The sequence below is a fragment of the Suncus etruscus genome, chromosome 5 (assembly GCF_024139225.1).
Source record: "Suncus etruscus isolate mSunEtr1 chromosome 5, mSunEtr1.pri.cur, whole genome shotgun sequence".
Taxonomy (NCBI): Eukaryota; Metazoa; Chordata; class Mammalia; order Eulipotyphla; family Soricidae; genus Suncus; species Suncus etruscus.
Window position 1 is genome coordinate 1533376 of NC_064852.1, and position 6000 is coordinate 1539375.

Sequence of the window (6000 nt, forward strand, 5' to 3'; positions counted from 1 at the left end):
TTGTGAACCCCAATTATGCAAGTATTGCCACAGTCATGAATGTCATATCAAAGCATGTATGTAACTCAGGCTTCAAAGCAGCAACATTGACAAAGGGAAAGAGGAAAATAATATGCCATGATAATAATAATAATAATAATAATAATAATAATAATAATAATAATAAAGAGGAAAATAAAATGTTTTATACTTGAGGGAATAACTCAGGTTCAAACAGAAGGAGATGCTGCAGAGAGCAGGGTTGGGGAAAGGAGTCTGAGCTCCCAAGCCCTCTTTAGATTGTCCCTCTTCCGGGCATTTCTCCATGATCATCAGTCTGGAAGCTCTGCCAACTTTGGAGCGATAGCACAGTGAGTAGGGCATTTGCCTTGCATGTGGCCGATCTGGGTTCAGTCCCAGGCATCCCATATAGTCCCCCAAGCCTACCAGGAGTGATTTCTGAGAGCTGAGCAAGGAGTCATGCCTGAGTGCTGCTGGGTGTGGCCCATAAACTGGAAAATAAAAAAGAGCTTGAAGATCTGGACTTTTACTAAGGCTTTGTCACACAGTGTGATCAAATATTAACGCAGGCTCCTGTCCCTACCTGCTTCCTGTGGGCCTGAAAGGTCCAGCTTGTAAGGTGGCTTAGTCTTTCTTAGAGATCACCCTAAAGTTATCTCACTGTCCATCAAGAGACTTGCCAAGACAATAATGCGTGCTCCTATTACCCAAATTCCAAGAAACGTTAGACCATTAATCTAGAACTGGGGTCAAAGGCCAAATGCAAAACCAAAGATGCTCCTAGTACTCTGATGACTAAGGTTTCAGGAATCCTGACCAGTGATCAGAAGCAAACACCAACGTACATGTGGTTCTCCTTTTTGGGTGGGGAGTGGAGTTCATCGCTTACTCCTGAGGGCTGGAGAAATAGTACAGGTGTAGAGCACTTGCCTTACATGCTGCTGACCTGGGTTTGATTCCTAGCACCATATCTAGTCCTCTGAGCACAACCAGGAGTGATCACTGAGCACAGAGCTGGGAGTAAGTCCTAAGTACTCCAGGTATGCCCCCCTCCCAAAAAAAAGAAAGATAAAGAGTTTTCTCCTGGGACTGGAGTGATAGCACAACAGTAAGGTATTTTCCTTGCATGCTGCAAACCTGGGATGGACCTGAGCCTGCCAGGAGCAATTTCTGAGTACAGAGCCAGGAGTAAGCATTGCCGGGTGTGGCCCGAAAACCAAAAAAAAAAAAAAAAGTTTCCTCTTGACTCTGGGTTCAGAGATCCCTGCTGGCAGTGCTTGGGGGGCCCTGTGCAGCGCCAGGGATCAAGCCTGGGTACAAGGCAAACACTTTACCCTTTGTCCTATCTCTTTGACTGCCCCAGTACATTTTTAATCAAATGCCAAGGTGGCCATCTTCGCTTCATAACATGTGCACATTTAAATTCTGTTTTTTTGTTTTTGTTTTTGTTTTTTTGGTCACACCCGACAATGCTCAGGGGTTGCTCCTGGCTCTACACTCAGAAATCACTCCTGGCAGGCTCGGGGGACCATATGGGATGCCGGGATTCGAACCCCCAACCTTCTGCATGCAAGGCAAATGCCATACCTCCATGCTATCTCTCCAGCCCCCATATTTAAATTCTTTTTTTGTGTGTGTGTGTGATTTTTGGGTCACATCCGGCAGTGCTCAGGGGTTACTCCTGGCTCCATGCTCAGAAATTGCTCCTGGCAGGCACGGAGGACCATATGGGATGCTGGGATTCGAACCAATGACCTCCTGCATGAAAGGCAAATGCCTTACCTCCATGCTATTTCTCCAGCCCCCATATTTAAATTCTTGTGGAATTAAAACTATGGTAACTTCCTCCAAACACAACTAACAGTAAGGAGTGACTGCCAAGCATCCAGAACTAACTAAATAAATACATAAAAATATGGTAACTACTTAAGTCTCTTCAATAGAGCCCTTTGTTCCAGTCAACTACAGAGTCTCTTAAATGTTCTATTTCCAACGAATGGAAAATCCTGCAAGGTACGTCCTTGGGCATTGAATGTTTTCTTCCTGAAGCTAATCACCATCACGGCCTCCTTGAATTGGACTGAGTGTGCCCTTCAGTGGAACATCTGTGCACCATGCATCTGTGACCACCGTTCTGAATGGTTTCATGTTGCTCTGGTCTGGTCGCTTGGCTGCCTCACCACCCATGATAGAAGAAGTCTCCTCAGGCGGGACAGAAGCAGGCAGTGAAGAGGAGAGAGCTGAAAACTTTGAGTAGCGTCCCAGAGGCCGAGGCCCACCATCTTTCTTCTACTGGAGGCGCTTTGTGTGAGAACCTTGGTCTCAAAACCTACAGCAGTTTATTGAGGTCACTGGTGAGGTAGAAGCCAAAGAGACAGCCCTATTGGAGAGGAATGACAGTAGGGAGATGAGGGGGTACCTCCCACCCAGATTCCGGCCCAGGGGGTCCTCAAACTTTTTAAACAGGGGGCCAGTTCACTGTCCCTCAGACCATTGGAGGGTCTGACTATAGTAAAAACAAAACTTATGAACGAATTCTTATGCATATATCTTACTGCATATATCTTATTTTGCAATGAAGAAACAAAACAGATACAAATACAATATGTGGCCCGCGGGCCATAATTTGAGGACCACTGCAACATCAAGAGTACCCTGTGGCATTTTTTTTCCATGGACCCAATAAAATAGGGAAATCTTAGGTAAGAGAGAAGTTTCTTTCTATTAGGGGTAGGGACTCCAAAATTTATATGTTGCAGAAGGGCCTTTCACCCTGAACATTTGTCATGATGACTTGACTTAGGCTTCAGTTGCTCAGAGATTGGGTGTTTACCCCAGAAACTTGGGTCCCATCAACTGGCCTGGGCTTTATCAGCACCACATTAGGCAATGGCCTACAACCAGGGAAGACTTTTGTGCTGTCCTGGTACCAACATGCACCAGGGTGGGCTTCTACACGACCCTAATGACAACTTGGAAACAGCAACAACTTGCAACCAGGCTGGGCTTCCATGCCATGCCACCTGATGGTGAAATGAAACCAGGTCACACTTCATGATGCCCTGACTACAACATAGGACCTGTGAAAACCCAAAATCTCTAATTACAGAATCCTGACTGCAACAACTTCTATGAGGAAAACTTTTCCTGGGACCTAGAAGAAAATCCCTAGGTTAGACAAATTTAGAATGCCTGAATCCTGTAATTGGTCATATGACCAAAAAAAAAAAAAGTCCTACTTTTTTTAAGGGATAAAAAAGGGTCCTCCCCCAACTTTTACTGTTCCTATGCAAAATACAGCCTCCTTTTGAGCCTGTAGACAAGGGCTCCCACCTTTCTCAGTGAATGTTTGAACATGATTTATTTCATATTTCTGCATTTTATGTATTAAATAAGTAATAAGAAATTGCCACAATTATGGATGATGACTGTCTTAAAATTGAATTAAAAATTCTTAGGGCTGGAGAGATAGCCCAGTGGGTAGGGTGTTTGCCTTGCACATGGCCAAGCAGGATTCAATCTCTGGCATTCCATGTGGTCTCCTTAGCCTGCCAAGAGTGATTCCTGATTGCAGTGGTAGAAGTAACCCATGAGCACCTCTGGCTGTGTCTTTAAACAAAAGAACAACAGCCTCCCCCAGGAAAACCCCCAAAACTTACATACTTCTGCTCTCAAACTTCTCTCTCCTTGGAATGGGAAAGAGTTTGCAATTGACATTGCAATAGGGCACTGAAAAACGGCTTCAGACTGCAGCTATATATGGGGTAAATCAGAATTTCCAAATTCTGCAACTAAAGAGGAGGCAGAAGGAATCTAGAAGTGTCACTGAAGGAAGGCCACTGCTGCCTGCATGGGTGCAAATGGTAGACTCTCACCTAATGTGTGGTAAGAAATAGAACAACATGAGACATATTTGAGGCAACCTTGTGGCAAGGGTTCCCTTGTGTGGGACTATGTGGGCCTTATTTATATGCCTCTTCCTGGATGCCATGTCTGAATACACCTGGCCTGATGGGTTCTTACTGCAATGTCAATTGAACTTGAGGGGCTGGAGTGATAGCACAGTAGATAGGGCTTTTGTTTCACATGTGATCGAACCAAGTTTGATCCCTGGCATCCCATATGGTCCCCAAGCCTGCAAGGAGTAATTTCCGAGTGCAAAACCAGGAATAACCCCTAAGCCCAACTGGGTGTGGCCCCAAAACAAACAAATAAACAAAAAAGGACAAACTAACTTTGTTTTGCCTTTTGTTTTGTTTTGTTTCTGGCTCTGTGCTGAAGGGTCCTTCCTGACAGTGCTTGGAAAACTCTATGAGATGCTGACCAGACCAACTGTGTGCAAGGCAAATGCTTTGTAGCAAGAACTCAGTGGGCAGCAGAACCACATCATCTCCCTTTAATTCCATCCCAGGCTTAATTTTTCTATATATGTATATTTGATCTCCCTTTAATTCCATCCCAGGCTTATTTTTTCTATATATGTATATTTGAGCATAATTACTACTATTTTATTTTACATTTTATTCTAAACACTGTGGTTACAGACTGTATTGGGATGGTTTTATATGTAAAAATTGCAGCACCACACCGTCCACCAGAGTATCCAATTTCTTCCACTATCACCTCAGTGTCTCCCTCTGACCACCTCCCATTCTCCTCTGTGGTGAGTTTCTGATTGAAAACCAGTTTTTAGCTTGTTTCTTTTGTGCATACATTATTCCCATACCATATTTATATACCAACATGTGAGAAAGATCATTCTGTATCTGGCCCTTTCCTGACAAACATCTCTCCAAATCCATCCATGCACGAGCAAATTGCATGATTTAATCTATTCTTGTAGCTAAGTAGTAAGTCCACTGTGTACATAGTTTCTTAACCCCGGCTTATCTTCTACATTGCTCATTTGCTTTCTCTAATCAGTGCAAGTAAACAAAACCATTTTTCATCCTTCATCTCTCTTTATCATCCATTATCCTTCTCCCAAAGCTCTGCACTCAATCTAAATTCTACTATCTGTTCTATTGAGTCAGAAAATCCATTATTCTATTTTCCCAGTCCTTCCCATCCTGACATCCCTGGGAATGACTCTTTCTAGCCTCTCCATTTACACAAACACCACAGGAACTCCAGTTTTCTGGAGTTCTCTAGAAGTGAATTATTTTGCATGCATAGGACAAGTCTAGATCCAAGTTCAATCCCTGGCACTGAATGGTCTTCAAGCACCACCATAAATGGCCTTGGTGCAATCCTGGTTGTTACCATTAGTAAATAAAATAAATAAAGCAAAACATATTCTGGGTATGATGCCCTGTGAGTAGAGAAGATTCTTACTCCACTGGAGAAGGTAGCAGAATTTATTCACTCAGTCTTCAATAAAGGACCTTTGGGTTGTGATTTTCTGTGTGTGTGAGGGTCCAAATTCAATCCCCAGCACCACATGGTCCCCCAAACACTGCCAGGAGCGATTCCTGAGCACAGAGCTGGGGATAGCTCTTGAGTCCTGCCAGGTGTGCCCCATCCCACAAAGATATGGTTTGAAAGTACTTTATAAAGACTGGCATTCATTTACAACATGCCTCAGCAATCCCTTTCCTGGTTATTTAAGAGAAATGAGAGCATATTCACAGATAACTCTGTGTCAACGTTTTTTGAGGCCTTATTTACATTTTCCAAAAATCGTAATCAGTTTCCACTGATAGATAACATTTAAGACTAGAGAGGCAGCAACAGGGTTAAGGAGCTTGCCTTGAACGTGGTCAACTTCAATTTGATCCCCAGAACCACATATAATTCCTCAAGCACCATCAGGAGTGATCTATGAGTACAGAAACTGGTATAAGCTCTGAGCACTAAGGGGCCCACTCTTTACTCTCCTAAATGAAAAGAATATTAAAATTAAAAAAAAGAATATTGAAATTGGGGTATCTCCTGGGTGAATTCATATTCCCAGTGCTGCAGAGGGAGATTTCGCAAGGGAGCGAGGAGCATGTGAAGATG